We start from the raw sequence: 17,503 nt of genomic DNA, 5'->3' as shown, positions 1-17,503 counted from the left end.
TCTTCTTGGGTACATTCATTCTAAATGCCCAAATGCAGTCAGCTTGTGCCTGACTTTTCAGCACAGCTAAGCTCTGGAAACTTTCAGTACAGATTATGGGTCCTTGAGACAAAAATCAGATGACAGATCTCAACCTACTTTCGTGATTGTCTCTGGAATTTTGGCTTAGTTTGCATAGCACTGTTTGATGCTTCCCAGATTTCAGATGGAAATATTATAAAAAACCTCCTCTTACTATCATTAACCTCTTCCCCATGAGGCTTGTCTGTGAAGGATCTTGGATGCCTTCCTCATCCAAAAGTTGTTCAAGTATCCTAGGCAAAGCTATCCTTGATGCTTCACCATGGCACTGGTGCTTGCGTAGCTTAAGAGTAGGATGGATGCTTTTAGTAGCAAATATGCAGATCACGCCAGTTTATATCTCCTCTTTTATCAACAGGATGTGAAGGACCAGATTCTTAACTATTCTACTGGAGAGACTGATCCCAAGAAACTGGGGCTGGAAGGAAAGTTCATTCCATTCCTTTTTTATAAACACACTCAAAATCCAAGTCCTTTTGAACCTTCAGAATTGTGCTCTAATATAAGAGAAATGCAAGTTCATGCAATTTGAATTCTGAGTACAAATTCAGAATTAGATTTTGCATGGATTCTGTGTTCTTTCAAAGTGACATTCAAAGGGAAAAATAAGTATCAAAACACATGAACCCTGGAAAAGAAATTTAATGGAGAAATAGGGTGATTCAATGAAAGCATTGACATCCCTCAGCTGAAACAAACATCTCCCTTCCTGTAGATTGTGCTGTCATGCACATGCTCTGGAGATGTAAAGCTGGGACGTCTTTTGCTTTTAATCATTTTTAGATACAGTTTGTGATATCACTGCCTGCTTTTGTTTGTTGTATTGCAATAATGGACATAATATTACTGGCTGAACAAGCCACTGCAAAGTTTCCACATATAAATACTTGTAAGTATACATTTGTAAATGATCAAGCAGAATTACACCTGGAATTAAGGAATCCTCTCTTTACACAGCAAATTCTAAAAATCTTTCTAGGGATATGTACTCTGAGGGAAGAATTGTGAGGAAAACCTCATTCCATGCAATCCTTGGCCCCTCCTGGTCTTTCTTTTCACTCTTCCTATGTGAAATTGCCCTTGGAATGAAAACAGAAAAATACAGTATAGAAAATGATGTAGCTCTGAACCCTGGTGTAATTTACATCAGCACTTACAATAGACAGAGTGAGAGTGTTAAGAATGGAGCTATTTGCTGTATTTTGTTCAGACATTCCTGCTGCAGAAACATTTTTTAAATGAGAATTTTATTCCCACTGATGCTTATTTTCAATTATTTTAAAACAATACATTAAAAAGCTTTGTAATTGAGAAAATACTAACTTGACTCAATTTTCACATTTGATTACTGACCACTGCTGAGAAGCCAAGTTTCCCTCCATTTGCCGTAAGTAGATGAAAGCATGACACCCGGGACTTTGGCTCTTTGTCCCAGCAAATAACTCATATTCATTCTGAGATAAAACGTTCCCTTTAGTCCTCACGTAATTACTAAATAGATTCAGTAGCCTAAAATCTTCAATCAAATCCTAACCTTAAGCCTTCATATATATTTTTCCTTCAGTTAATATCCTGCCCAAACAAGAGCTATTTATTAGAATTCTCTGGTTTAATTGGTTATATTAATGTTAATAAAAGTAGGATATAGACCCTGTCCTATGCTAATTGAACATCTAGCATTCTCCTAGTGCTCTCATGGTTGCCTGTTAATATTTGTAAACAGCATATCAGTACCTTGGTTACCACTGCATCTGCAGCTATATCAGCTATATGTATTGTCTTGGCATGGCAGAAATAAATTGCAGTCCTTACTTGCATTTAATTAGAGATTTTGTGGGAACTTCTGTTGATTTAGAATTTGAATTTAGCACATCAGTATATGATAACCAACTTAAGAGTATTCATGATCTTACCAATTCCTCTCATACTCTATGGGCAGGATGGTTTATCTCAAGTTTGTAAATTTACTTGCCCATTCTCAGTGTGTAGTTGTAACTTCTGAGGGCAGTTAATACATGAGATATGTTGAAATTTAGTACAAGAGTTTTGGGCGATTCTCACAATACCAAGCAATTACTGCTGTACATATCACCACTGTAGCAAATAACCCATCACCATTTCTCTCTATTTGCAAAAACTATTATAACTATACTTTCTTTTCTATATTCCTGGAAAATATTCTTTAGGTAAGACCACCAGACAAGCACAGTTTTGCCTTTCTCTCTCTCTCTCTCTCTCTCTCTTTCTTGTACAAGACCAAGAAAATTGTGCTTAAGGAAGGATCATAAAAATAGAGAGAAGTCCAACAGCAAGATTGCATTTTAATCCAACAATCCATAAAGAAATTAAATCTCTTAGGAGAAAGAAGGCTTCAATTTTAAAGTTAAAATTCTAACAGAAGTTTTAAAGTTTGAAATAATAGATTTTTATATTAAAGATAAGCTGAGAAATGATTGAAAGCTAGGGTACTTAAAGTTTCTTAGACCTCCCTCTGCTATCTATCTTCACCTCAACGAGTTTGTAAAACATGAATACTCAAGATATCTAAACTTTTGTGTCTGAGTGAAAATACTGCAAAAGGAATGTCTAGAACTCCAGGTGCCAAATTCCAGCACTCTTCATAAGTAGGTATCAGTCTGGAGTGCAGTGTGGAGACAGCTCTAGTGATCCTGGTGGATGAACTTCTTACGGACACTGGGCAAGAGAAGACACCTACAATACCGTTGCTTGATCCATCAATGGCCTTTGACACCACCAGTCTCAGGTGCAGCTGATTCACTTACTGGACCTGCCAGGGCTGAATGTGCAGCTCTGAGCTGGCTCTGTGTGTTACTTTTGGGCAGACAACAGAAGACCCTCCCTTGTGGGATATGTAGTTTTCAGTCCTCTATCTTTTCCAGCATCTTTGTAGGATCTGTCATCAGGAGCACCCATATGCAGCTGCCTGTCTGCTTTTGCAGAGGTCATCACTATTACTGCCCAGATGTCCTGTGAGTGCCTGTGAGAAATAAATACATGGTTGAAAAGAAACAGGATCCAGCTTTTTGTGGATAAGACAAGGTGAAGTTGGCAGGGAAAAGCAGTACTTCAAAAACCTCACCATTTGCTGAGGGCTTTTCCCCACTGATGGTCAGCATGATGCCCAGACCCAAGCTTCAGCTGGGAGTGCCATCGGTCATAGGTACACAGGTGGCAATGTTGAGGAAGACCTTCTTTTTGGGCTAGCAAAAAGCATGTGCTCATTTGCCTTGAGTGATGGACTAATTTTAGTGATTTGCCTGTTAGCTGTCTCCAGTTTACAGCATTTCATTTTTTTTGGGGGGGGGCTGACCGTGAACAGGACATGGAACGTAGATCAATGTGTTGTGATCTTTCTTGTAGAAAAAGGAGACCAAAGTGAAAATGTCACACAACTGTTACACACACATTTTCAACTTCTCTTTTGATACTTTGTTCTTCCAAACCAGCCTGGCATTTGTAGCATTTGAAAGGCAGTCCTGCGCCCACTAGGGTGAGGATGCTGCAGGTGATAGACCTTGAGAATATGTGTCTTGGAGGTGGATGCGGGTTCTTGTCCATAGAAAATCTTCACCACAAAGGGCCAAGCAAATCTGTGTCATCCCTGTCTCACAGACTTTCAGACTAAAGTAAGGTATTTGGGGTAGTTATCCTGCTGTAGAAGTAGCAGAAAAAATTCATTTTACAATTGTTACAAGCAAGAAACTGCATGAACAAATCAAACACTTCTTGAAAAAAGGAGTGCTTTTCTTCAGACAAAAATACTAATTTGAAACTTGATTCTGTGATGGTAATAATACGCTATAAAATCCAAGACAGGAATCATTAAAAAACACAATTAACAATGGTGCAGACCTCAAAAACGAAGAGATACAACAATAGTAATTTTGAATAATAGTTTTAAAATTACAAAAATCAATGAATACTAATATGTGTAGTAAAAAAACTCAATTGAATTAGCTGACAAAAAGTGAACAAACGGCAACACGCCACGGCTGCAGAAAAGCTTTCATATAACGTAAACCAGCAAGAATACAAATGAGAAACTGCTGGCACATGTTCTGTGTAAAGAATAAGATGAAGTATCCCAAACTGCGTCAATTATTAAAACTAAAGGCTCAAACTTTGACATATGATCTAGAAATCATAAATAACACTTTCAAAGAGCAGTGTCAGACACTCTAATCTTCCAAGTTGCTTTAAACAGAAGATAAAGTTTGTAAACAAAAGCACTTTATTGGAACTTTCACCAGATCAAAGTATAACCTTAGACTTAATAAGAAATAATAAATGCTGCTAAAGTCTAACAGTGGGGAAAGTAATGTGCTTAGATGAGCTGCCAGTAAACATTCAGTGAGAAATCATACATACACAACCGAACTGTTATTGGAAGTATTCAACTGAACATTTGAATCAAAAAGTCTGTTATTACACAACCCGACAATTCCAGTGAACTGGTTTTCCTATCTATCTGGAGTATTTCATACTGGTCTTAAATGTCGGACTAAATTTATTTACCAGTGCTGAAATACACTCCTGCGTGCAAAGCACATATACAGGTAAAAAAATCTCTTGTAAGCATTAAGTGAAGGTTTAAAGGGGAGCAGAGGCTTGGTGAGACACTTTTTCAGCTCATTGCAAATGATTTCCACATAAATCAGTCTGGATTATTCCCATTGTGGTTCACTGAGGATTATTCGAAGTTTTGTGTTTATTTACCACAAAAGTTTGATAATATAGGTTAGTCCACCCAACTGACAAGGAAACTCTTTGGATTCATTAAAATGGAAATATCTGTTGACTGTTCTTTAAAAAAAAAAAACCAACAAAAAAACCCCAACCCAAACCTGCACTCTTCACTTTAGAAAGACCTTCATAAAAATTGGATTAAAAATACTGTGTAATATCCTGACCAGGTCTGTGCATACTAGCAATTTAAACTCGCCCTTTTTAAAATGACACCGGGGAGCTAGACAAGGCTGTCCATTATCCTCTTTTCTTTTTGCAATTGTAATTGAACATTTAGCCTTATTTTTCAGCAACTAAGGATTGCTTCAAGGGATGAAAATCAGAAACTCCACAAATTTGGGTTCATTGTATGCACATGACATATTGATTTGCTCCTGTAATCCTGGGCGTAATCTGCCTATAATCCTACAAACAATGGATTGGTTTACATTACCTCTGGCTTCTTTGCAGCTACAGTGATAAAACCTGTTTTCTTAAAATGAACATGCAGTTGCAGAACCTACCTGACCAAAGAATCATCAAATGAGACCGGATTCTGCTAGATACCTAGAGATAATCATGTGTGAAGCTAGCATCCACATGTAACTAAAAAACTCACTTCCCTGAGTAGAGAATGAATTGCTTTATGCATACCCTTATTTTAATTCAAACTTTTTTGGAACTGTAAAAACAAGGAATATGATAAACCTTGTTTTTCTATTTCTCTATTTCAGGATATTTCTCTTTTAGTGCTATATTTTTTCCTTTATTATTTTAATCTTTTCCCTCACTTTGTACAAATGAAATATTCGAGGTCTCTTTTTTAAGTTTTGTCATCACTGTTAGAAAAAGGTAGGTCACCTTCAAAATTTAGGGTTGTTTCATATTAAAATATTAGTTCGTTATACTTTGTATAGCTGTAGCTGCAGAACTGAGATACTAGTCTTGTAGTATATGTTATAGATAGTAAGAAACAATGACAACCCTGTATGCAGAAATTACTGGTACCTACCTGAGACTAAAACCCTACCTCTGAAGATGACTGGAAAAATGTAATGCATTTTTCTTTATTTACTCCTTGAGCAATTCTCAGAGTAAATTCTTAGATCTCTATTTAATTATTTGAAAGAGCTTGAAAGATTGGAACAGATACCCAAAATTTGGTGATGTTTTTCAAAGTCCAAATATCACATATGTCAGGTTGTTCAGCAATTAGATAGGTCTGGCCCATTGTTTTGCTGTCAAACAATATTAAACGTGAAATTTTCAGCTGAACGTCATACAAGCAGATTACATAATGTTACCTTAGAAAAGCATTGTTACACAGATATATTGACAAAGTATTCCTTTTCTACTAATGAACTCTCAAATTAGATTATTTTAGCAAAAACTGAGTTTAAAATGGAACTTTGATTTTTAGAATACGTTTTCTCTGTTTGGAATAAGATTCAATAGTGACTCATTCCAAATATATATTGATTTTCTTTAATATGTTACACAGGTTATAATTAACTCTTCAAAGAATAGCTTCATTTCAGACAAATTTATCATTTAGCTGTCATAAAATATACATGCCATAAAACACTAATGTGTGACAGAGTATCATAAATTAGCTATTTGAAAAGGAGAGTGACAAAATGGAAAATTGACATAAATGGTTTCTGCTCCCAAGTTTTTAATTTAATATCAGCCGGACTACCCACCTACTTTTTACTAATTGTGCTCACACATGAAAATAGTCCTACTTTCTTCTAAACATATCACACAAAAAGGGAGCAAGCAAAGTTTTCTATCAGAGAAGCTAAAATCAGCCTCACATTAAAAAAGCTGGAAAGCCATAATGTTCGTTTTCAACTTCCATAATTTTCATAACATAGATGATTATTTCCAGACACAAGACACTTTATTTCAGTCCTCTGTGCTTTATTCTATTTATCTGGCAGTGTAAATCTAGTGAAGACTACAATGTAGGTAATAAGGATGTAAAACTAACCAAAGTAAAAATCAGGTAGTGCATATCCAACGTGATACTGAAGACAGATAAAGCCAGAATGATGCTGTTTTTATCAGTTAGGCATTAATGTATATTCACAACAGACAGGCAGAGGGGCTATTCACATTGCATTCAAATTTTTCTTGAAATAAAAAGTATGATCAAGGACAAATGACATGGAGTAACACTAGCATAAATTGCATTGATAAAAATGCACAGTAGAACCCCCAAAATGATGGAAAATAGGATAACTTCCTTCGACAGTTATAGGGAGATGCATATATTTTAATTGCATCTGTTCTTAGGAAAATCTGAGCCACATCTAAACTTTCTGCACTTACTCTTTTAATGAGCTTAAGGATGGCTGGGACCTAATTCTTGTGGCCAATCAAGGTACACAGGCTGAGATAAGGCCATTTTGTCCTGAGATTCATCAGTCTTCTAGGGAGATGAGGATGGTAGCAACTGAGCTAGCTGGTCTTTATGAAATGGGCTGATTTTATTTCCTCAGTACTGCATGGTCAACTGGAAATATCGTTTGAGCCACATCTCACCAGCAAAGGCTAGAGAATGGAAATACGCATTCCAGCATTTCTGCTTTGCCTGTGGATCTTGTGCATAAATAGCAGACTCTAAGGCTGTTACTACACCTCTTCCATGAACACATCTATTCTTACATGTGTCTAAATGCAAAGAGAAAAAAACCCTTTACTACCTAAGTAGTTTATGTACCAGATTATTTTCTTAGTAGAATTTGGTGCAGATGGACTAGTTATGATTAGCTTCTCTGTTTCGTGGGAGAAACCCATAAACATGAATTCTGGTGAATTTATCACTTTGTATTGCTAAATTTTAGTGGCTGTTGTTATTTTGAGTGAGCTGGAGTTGCTGGGCTTTTTTCTTTTCTTCTTGCAAGAGCTATGATTTCTAGCATACAGAAAGTCACAGTAGTTGATTCGAGATGTTACACATACATACTTTCTTTGTTAGTTATGAGCCCAAGTGTACTGAGCACACTAGCAGATGTAAATTAACATTTTTTTAGCACTATGGAGGTTTAGATGTCCAACACAATCCCACAGCCCTGTTTAATGCAAAATCACTACTAAAAGCAATAACAACTGTATGAGATTTCACCAAGTGTGACATCTAGTCTATGTCCAAGTAGATGATGCAATAGTTAAACAGCCACTTGTGATTTATTATGTGTACAAAACTTATGGAGAACTCTAAGCAAAATGCTCATTGGTAAGTCATGCTGAATCAATCTGTTTTGTTCATTATGTCTGCTCCTGCCTCAATGGGTTAAATTAACTTGCTATATAATCATGACCATGTTGTAGTTTGGAATTAAGTTCGAGTGAGCTCCTTTCAACAGTTGAAATAATTTCACAGGCTCCATTATCAAAATTTTCCTCTGCAAGGGTAGTGTTTTATGTGTCTCCTGAGTGTCCTATAAACTCCCAGTATTAATAGTGTGTTAGTGGTGATATTGATGCGTGATAGCATGGATACTGCATGCGCTGTTACAATGCTTTAAGACTGTAAACCATTTTTTAGCAGTGTTCTTTGCAAGGCTAAGTCTTGATAGCGTAATATAGCACTGCTAATTATATTGATCTAATTAATCTAATTAAATTGCAGCTAGATATGTTGTACATGTCATTTGTCTGTATTAACATTATGTAAACCTATTCTGCTTGTCTGTGCATTTTATATACAATGCCTCTTTAGCATTTGACCAGGAAAGTGATGGTATGCCTCCCGTATCTCATACTGGTAAGAAAGAGATGTGGCTATCCAGTGGTTTATGAGATGAGGAAAGCCTGACTGTTTTTTAAATTTGGTTTTCTTTGAAGAGACACAGAATTTTCTCTTCCTGGAGCTTAGAAAATGTCTTCCTGGTTCCTTGTTTGTTTATACCACCTTTGACAAAGACACACCTTCATTTTTCAGAATTTCTATGAATCATTTTCAACATGTAAGTAACAGACCAGAGGGTCCAGAGTCACTTTTGCTGGAGCAAGGGACACATAACTGCACTGCTTCAGTATTTCTGTCCTATACGGAAGAAAATGAGTACAGGAAAAATTCACTCCTAAGGGAGAAGGTAGCTTCCTCCTGCTGCCCCCCACTGCCTTTAGTTCTGCATTTCACCAGCAGGTCCAGAGGAGATGCCTTAGTGGAGAGGCCAGCAGCTGATGAAACAGCAAATCTTTGGCTTTGTTGGCCATGGCCTCTTCTTGTGTAGCAAAGGCTCTTTTCATAGTTGTACTAACCCGTTGTGGTTCTAGCAATGAAGGGTAATGTAAGCAGATGGTATCTCTACCCTCCTCCTAACACAGGACACACACTTGAATGTCATCCAAACTCACCCTTCTCCTGGGTTTTCTTTTATCATCAATTAAATCAAAGCAAATATTCCTTTGACATGAGCTGGCTTTCCAGACTTTGCATAGTTTTTGCTTCTTGTCTTTAATTCAGAGACACTCCATCATTTTCTGTGATCCCTGTTTGGCATTAGGAAGACTCACTTGGTTTGGTTGCTATTCTGAGCTCGCTGTGTCACTCTGCAGAGTCATGGCAGACTGCACCACGTTAAAGGAAGAATGTGACTCTTTTCTTCCACATCAACCTTCTGCAGCAATTAGTGCTGTCCCTGCTTAGTTAGCCAAATGGGCTGAATACTAAAAATATACAACAGTGGGCAGGACAGGAACCTGAAGAATGGTTGACTACTGTGTTCAACTGTCTTGCTATTAGATTTATTTGTTGGCTTTTTTAAAGATTAAAATGAGTGAGACAAAAATGCTTCATTTGTCTTTCATTATGATGTAGGGTTTTAAAAAAACTCTGCAGTGGATATTTTAGGGCAGGTTTTGCTGCTGCTCACACGGAGAAGTGAACGATCCTCTTTTCTGCAGCTGACCACTGTCTTGCTGTTGATGAAATTGCCCTCACATTTCTAATGTCAGGAAAACGGAGTGTCAGAGGGAAAGGGAATAAGAAAGATATATTTTAAATCTTGTTTTCCTTTGTACAGTGTAAGAAGAGCTGGGTTCTTCAACTTACTCTTCCTAATGGCATTAAATATTTTAAGCCACATTTTCAATTTGGATTAATATATCTAGGTAGCTACAGTTAGAATTATTTTCCAGGTGAACCAGTTCTCAATTTCCAAAGAACTGAAGTCAGGAAATCCACCTGGGCTTTCCATAGTAATCTAACAAGATTCTAGAAAGATGCCTTGTTTACTGTCCTTGGACAAGAAAGAGGTAGTATGAGACCTCCTTTTCATTTTGTGTTATCTCCCTCTCTCTAGATGGCATAGGGCAGGACTCCACAGGCCAGAAAATTTAAAATTGGAAGTCTTCCACAGTTGGCTTTTCCCCCACTTTGCTCTAAGGTCTTTTAGACCATGTAAAAGCCATATGCACAGCAAAGGCGGCAGCTATAAGCCTACAGTTTATCTGTATGTGGTGTGTTTGTATTGGATATGTGATGGGGGACCAGAGTTTGCTGTTTAAGGATTTCACTCAAGCTGACACATGGCAGACAGATCAGAATTAGTGTAAAAGAGGAAGACATGAAAGATGAAGAGTTCTGTAGATGACCTGTTGAAGTCAATAGAAATACCCTCAGTGGTGTCAGTAGACTGGGAGTCAGACCCTCTTAGAGAGAAGGATGGCATTAATATTTCAGAGAAAGTGAAATCCTGGGGGTCTGCAAAAGAGAAAAACAACAAGCCTGAAGGGACTTTGGAGCAGAGCCAGCAGAAGCTGCTGTCATCTCTATCCTGCTGTCCTTTCTTGAACTTGGCACAATCAGCTGGTCTGCATGAATGTGATGTTTTTATGGCACTGGTTATAATTGTAGTGATAGCAGCACAACTGAACAAGACAGCACATTGCATGAAAACAGGTTGAAGGGAGGATGGGATTCAGTTACAAAATCTTAAAACTCATTTCATCAGAGCGGGGATTTTTGCTAATCAAAATATTTTCTGTGAATCTTGGAAATTGCAGACTCTGATCACAAACCAGACAGTATGAGAGGGTCTCATTCATAAGTGCTTTATCTTCTCAGGAACAAGTCGATAAGTCTTTATTGTTTAATTTTTCTTTCTTGGGAACGGGGCAGCTGACATTTTTTCAAAGTCCCTTAATTTGTAGGGGATTTTGTGGGAGTCACAAAACCCCATTAACCGTATTTTTCATCTGGCTTTAGGAGGAATATATTTTAAAATGGTAAAAGAAAGACTTTGAACAGCTTCTGATAACTCACAGTTTAAGCATGGCTATAAAAAGAAAATGAAAAGGCAATTAAAAATGGAATATTTCTTTCTCAAGTTCCCCCCCTCAACTGTAATTTGTCACTATTTCTTGTAGGCAGGCAGAAGGATGAAGCTACAGAAGACCATTTAGCACTGCAAAGCTGGTTACTATAAAGCACTGTAACTTGACATTAGAGTGGTGGACTAATTTTAAAAAAATCTGTATAACCCCCCCTGAAAGTTCTGCAAAGTTGGGTTTTTTTTTCAAAATTGGGAAAGAAATGAAAAGAAATTCACTAATGTCTCAGCAGCACTAGCTGAAGTCAGTTGAGAGTTGTAAGAAACCATGTTTCTTCAGATTTGGTTCTTGACTATCAGTATTCAGAATCTCCTCATGACATGTGAGAAACCTACACAGACATATATCCCAAAGAATCAACAAAAGTGGCCTTGAAACACTTGCAGTGTCCATATTTGTGCATGCAAACCAGTATTTATCCTTCTTCCAAGTCCTTAGTGAGTAGATGTCAGGAGTTTCTCCAGTCCCTGGTCTGCAGAGGGCAGGGTTGCTTGGGTGGGATTCACTGCTGACTTCCAAGCCTCCCGAGACAGTCACCTCTCCTAGGACAGAAGATATGTAGTGCTGTCCATACCCATCCTTGAAGAAATTAACAGCTCTGCTGGGGGGAAGGGGCTGGCGGGCTGTGTTGCACCCAGCTGAAGGAGGACCTACGTCCATATCCCTTGCCTGGGCAGAACGGTAACAGTGGCTGGTTTCCACCAGGGCAGTACATCCAGAAGACCCCAGGTTTTCTTGATGGGCTTTTCCAGCAGCACTGTGAGCTCTGTGGGGATATTTTGGGTGAAATAAATACCTGTATGCTGCTAAGCAAACATAAAATAGTATCATTATTTAAAAGGGTGCTGAAAGCCATTGACACTGTCTCTTGTGTGTATACATGTAAAGTTGTACTTATCTATCACACGTGTTTATGAAACAGCCACCACTATATCATCCAAGCTCAAGTTTTGTGAAAAGTTCACAAGTCCATATTTCACATGAGCCATATGCTGAGCTGAAGGCACATAATTTACAAACCTTTTAAGCGATTGTGTTACCAACAGTTCACATTTCTGCTCTCAAGACAAAGTCCCAGCCCATTCCATCTGATCAGCATCTTATTCTTCAAGCTGGTGTCATGGTTTCTGAATTTTGTCCAGATGGCAGCTGATGTGGAATGAGAGACTGAGTGAATAAAATCAAATGCTGTGAGAAGAGCCGGTGAGCTCCTCGTGTTACTGCTAGTGACAATAGATTTAATACAGCCATTGTTCATGATCTGTGAGTTTATTAGAGCTAAATGGTTAGGAATACCTCATCAAATTATAACAATCAGAGAAAGTGATTGAAAATACCCCCTTAAATATATTACATTTGGTTCTAGTTCATCAGCAATTTGTAGTTCATGTCTTTTGGTGGTATGCATGTATACATATATCTGCTCTTGTCCAGAGCTGGTTCAGCATTTGTTCTTCCCTATATACTTTTGATCTGTTAAAAAGCAACAGCAAAGCTTGTAGACACAATACCGAGTGCAATTAAAGTTTCAATGTGTGTGTGCAAAAAAGTATTGACCCCCTGGGTTGTCTCAGGGAGTGTGTAACTGCTGATTGGACCTGTGAGGGTCAGAAATTACCTCTGGGATATTCAGGCCCCCTGACAGAGCCACCTTTATCCATAAGCCAGCTCCTGGAGCCTGTGCAACATAGCCCGGCAGGAGTCCTGTGAGCACAGGGCAGAGGGGAGTGGTGCTGCACCCCTGGGGAGACATGCAGCCCTTCTCCATCCACCTGCATGTGGGACAGGACCCTGACAACTGATGCCCAGCACCCATCTGTTAGATACTTATGAAACCGTGCCGTATGCACCTCCATACTGCTAGTGTTAGGTTTGATCTGACCATCAGTTGTACAGGGGCGCTGGGTATAAATGCCGTACATGCTGCCTCACCTGGAGCTAGGCAGAGTAGAAAGTGAATTGTTAGGAGTTACTTCACTTCCTCAATTGCCATTTCTATCACCTGGGTATTTGCCTCCAGAAAAATCCATATCTTTGAGTTGTCTCTCAAAGAGGCTCTTATTATGACGCTGATGGGCAGAGTCCTTCACAATTTGTAAAATAACCTGCTGCCATGTCAGATTAGGTTATGTGCCATCAAATTATTTAAATCTTCATAGTTACATTTGTTCTACAGACGTGCTCTCTCCCTCTCGAGACTAGCGTTTCTGCACTTATACGAATACTTTCAGGTCATTCTTTTTTCTTAAATCTTTTTAGTGGGAAAATCAGTTCTTGGAGCACTTTTTAAGACCACAAAAATACCCAGAGAGGTAGTGCTTTGTGTACATTTTATGGTTTTCCTGTCCAATGACTCTAATGTCAAAATTGCTACAACCTTCCAAGAGAAATGCTAAATCATAATGTGGTAAGAAAGGCACCCTCGACAGGTCTGCAAATGACAGCTCTATAATTTCAGTATTATTTGAATACAATGTAGAAGTGCCTTATATGTTTAAGCAGCTTCATTTTACATCTGCTTTTTAGAATAATTGATTCATACTTGTCTGCACAGGCTTTCAATAGTTCTTCTTTTCTTTCCTAGTGTCTTTGTCTATCTTTTTTTTTCTTTTTCTTTTTCTTTTTTTTTTTTCTTTTTAGTCCCTTGAATATTTTTTCTATAATATTTACTTTAGCAGTGAGAAGATGAGAAGGTCAGGCTGAGCATGTGTTAGACTGAGCTGCAGTGGAACGAGCTGGCTTTACCTCTGTGCTTATTACAGCCGTGAAGCAGAATGACTTGAATTACATATGGATTTTTTCCTGCCTACTTTCATACATATGTTAACATGAATTGCTTTATTTGTGGCTCAAAAATTGTCATTATTATTTCTGAGTACTGGCGTATATTGGATCTGTTTTAACATTTCTAAATTATTTTTGCCAATTTCACTGAAGTCTGCATAGGTTGGTTGGAGTCCTTAAAATATCTTCCAATGGTTCCTGATGACAATTTTTCATCAGGAGACAGGGTCTTCAAATCCCCCTAAACCAAAAAAGTTTATAGCCCTACACTTTTATTGTTTTTTTTTTACTGTGATGTTTCTGCACTGTGGAACTGACAGCTGAAATCTTACCCTGTTTCTCTGTGCCTGATGTCAGATGTGGCCAGTGAAAGGGTGAAGGCAGCAGTATGGACTGGGGAAACCATTATATTTCACAGAGTGGCCACCCTGGTTAAAGCTGTGTGTCGTATGTCAAAAATCTGCCAGACCTGGCAGATCTCTGTGGAGGCAGCTTTGCTTCTTGTGGCATGCCCAAGGAGCCTGTGCCTTGCTGCTCTGACACTGAGCCATGGGCGCAGCCTCTGTGGCCAGCACCGCACCAGCAGCAGTGCTCAGGAAAATCAACTAAGGGCAGTGTTTCATGTCAGGTCAGTGTGTGGACATGGTGTGGGGTGGGATTCACCTCTGCATTGCAGCAAGGACCAGGAGTCAGTCATGGCTGTGCCTGAAGGGGACCTTCTGCCTGCACTCCCCACACTGGTTTCCCAAACCTGGGAAGATGTGAGACAGGTGTTGCGCAAACCGCTGCAAATCAAGAGAGTCTCCACAAAAGCATGAGCCTGTGAAAAATGAGATCAAAACATCTTTCTCCTTTGGTTTTTTTTCACTGTGGAAGCATGTTTCTTTCTTTACTTAGTGGATACTGAACCAGATGAGAAGAAATGCGATTGGAAAGGAGAAAGAATTAGAATTACAGAGAGGAAAAAAGCACTGGTGAATAGTTTAATTAGGTGTTAGCCTAAAAGCTCTACCCTCTACCCTCTTATAAAAAACACTGCAGTTATTTAGTGATACCACCTCTTATTGGTGGTGCTGTTATAAACTAAAAGACAGGCTGTTCTCACCCTCGGGCTTTCCAATCAATAAAAATATTTACAATTAAATAAAGCATGCTTTAAAAATAATTTATAAATGCTGGACTAACATGGCTCTTCTCCCATCATCCCATGCTTGCACACTGGTAACTCTGTTACAGCTGGCTGTGGTGCACCCCATTGCTGCTCTGTGATGGGGAAACCATGAGCTGTTGTGCAGCCAAATTGCCAACCAGGTGGTGCCCTCCACCTTTGGTGCTGGGCTCGCTGTTCCTCAGAAGGAGGCAGGCTGTGCCAGTTGGTCACATGACCACACCGGCAGAGATGAAGTCTCTTCACTTCCCTCAATAAGACCCAGTGACAGTTCTTTGAATGAAAAGTTTTCAGGGGATCCCAAAAGATCTCAGATCGACGTTCTTCAACATCTAGCTTCCATTTCAAAACTTCCTTTTTTCTGAAGGAGGTCTATATCTGTACAGGTTGTATGATTTCTCTCTTTTGAGCTATTCTGCCTGTATTGATGCATTGTTTCCAATGTTCTTAGCAGCAGTTAATATGATGCTTGAAATGTTTGTTGTATCTTTGTACCACCTTTCCTCACCCCGCAGTGGTGGCTGTCATGGAGGGCACCATGAAAGCGCTGGGAAAGCCTCCTGAGGAGTTGGGTGCATGTGCATGTGAACATTTCACAAAGTGTGAAATTGTATGTGAAACCCCTGATCAGATTATCTGCAAGGAGGAATGTGAGAATATTGTCAGTTTTCAGCCCAGAAAATGCAGAATGGGCAGTGTCAAAGCTTTGAGATCAGCCTACGCAGTGATTTTTGGTTCTGGGTGAAGCAGAAAGCTCTTCAGATAATGTCATAACATGTAAGGCTTACAGATAGATAGAACTAAAGGGAATAGGTAATAACCATAAAACAGTATTATGAAAATACAAACCATAATTAGTGATAATGGGTTACTCTCTTAATTAAATATATTAAAGTATGGATGCAGAGTTTTGATGCATGGATGCTTTTGTCCAAGAGCATATGTGTGTTTATACACTGATCTAACACTGATGTATAACTGATGCATTAAATATGCATCAAAGAATGAATACCCTGACCTAATGTTAAGTGGGTCTCTTCAGTGCTGTGTGGTTATACAAGTGTATGAAAGATATGTCCTTGCCCCCAAATTTTCCATCTAAAAAGAAAAGCATAGAAAATTTAACTCTACATGTGTTTAGGGTAGCTCCAGGTTCTAAGTGGTGTAGGCCAGGTTAAGTCACACCCATGGGTGCTCTGCTCTTTCTGCTGAAGGACCTGAATGCCAGTGGGATGTCTCTGCTCCTTGTTAATCTGGGAAACAGCCTTGCAACTAAAATTCAGGTTCCCTGTTCTGACTCCAGCACCAGCAGCTTGGGGGATTATGTGGAATGAGTGCTCCTGCTCCCCTTTCTGCTGTCTTCTGCAACAAAAGCTCTGTGGCTCTCTTCCTTTGTAGTGACAGAAGAAACCTCATTTCCTGACCTGCAACACTCCAAGTTTCATTCCAATGTGTCATTAAATAATCTAACTGCTCTGAGTAGTTAGGTGATTATTATGGTTTGTACCAGAGAGCGGAAAGTACTGAAACACATCTCTAAGCGACATGTTTACCCTAGTATGTGCCTATGCCGTTGCCTTCCCTGTTGGTGGTGGGGACCTGTCATGGCCGATGTGCCCCACTAGCATACTGGTGCAGAGGCCCAGCCTTGGTGGCCCTGCGTTCCTGACCTTCCCAGCATGCACTGGGTAGAGGTTGTCATCTTATCAATAGCCAAAACCAACTGGAGTTCATCGGCTTTCTCTCATGGGCTGTTTTATTCCTATTGCTTTAGAGAAAAAGTCATGCCTGATGCCTGCCACCATGAATTTACCCTTTTTGATTAAAAGGTTTGTCTAGTTCAGGAACAAAACAAGCTTGGCCTCATGCTTTAATCCACCAGAACTTCTGGGTTTTTGTTTTCTGAGGTAAACTTTACCCCAACAGCAAAAGTACTGATCCCTTTATTCCCCAAATTGTGCTTTCTGAATTTGGATTGAGGGGAGTCATGTTCCCTACAGTTGCTATTGCTTAAAAAAGGGCAGCTACAGTGGTTTCCCTTCATAGTCTTCCTCCCTCCTCCATGTCATCCCCCCCTCCCCCCAACCTCTCCTGCCTTAAATATTTGGGTTGATATTTTCTCTGCCTGGTCTTGGGACTACAGTGATATTAAAAAAGAAAAGTCTGAGTAAAATGAACTGTTCCTTATTGAGGTAGAGTATACAGGGAGAGAAAAAAATATGCCTTTTCCTTGGGATTTTAGCATAAACATACAGTAAGTCAAAATGGCAAGGTCCATAAATGTCAGAGAGAATTTTATTGGCATAAAGAGTTAAACATAAAGATACACAGGTTCAGGTGTCCTGCCAGTGTCTGAGCCCCTGGTTATTTTAGACACAT

The sequence above is a fragment of the Falco rusticolus genome, chromosome 3 (genome assembly GCF_015220075.1).
Source record: "Falco rusticolus isolate bFalRus1 chromosome 3, bFalRus1.pri, whole genome shotgun sequence".
In the NCBI taxonomy this organism is placed as follows: domain Eukaryota; kingdom Metazoa; phylum Chordata; class Aves; order Falconiformes; family Falconidae; genus Falco; species Falco rusticolus.
Note: the sequence above shows the minus strand (reverse complement) of the source record.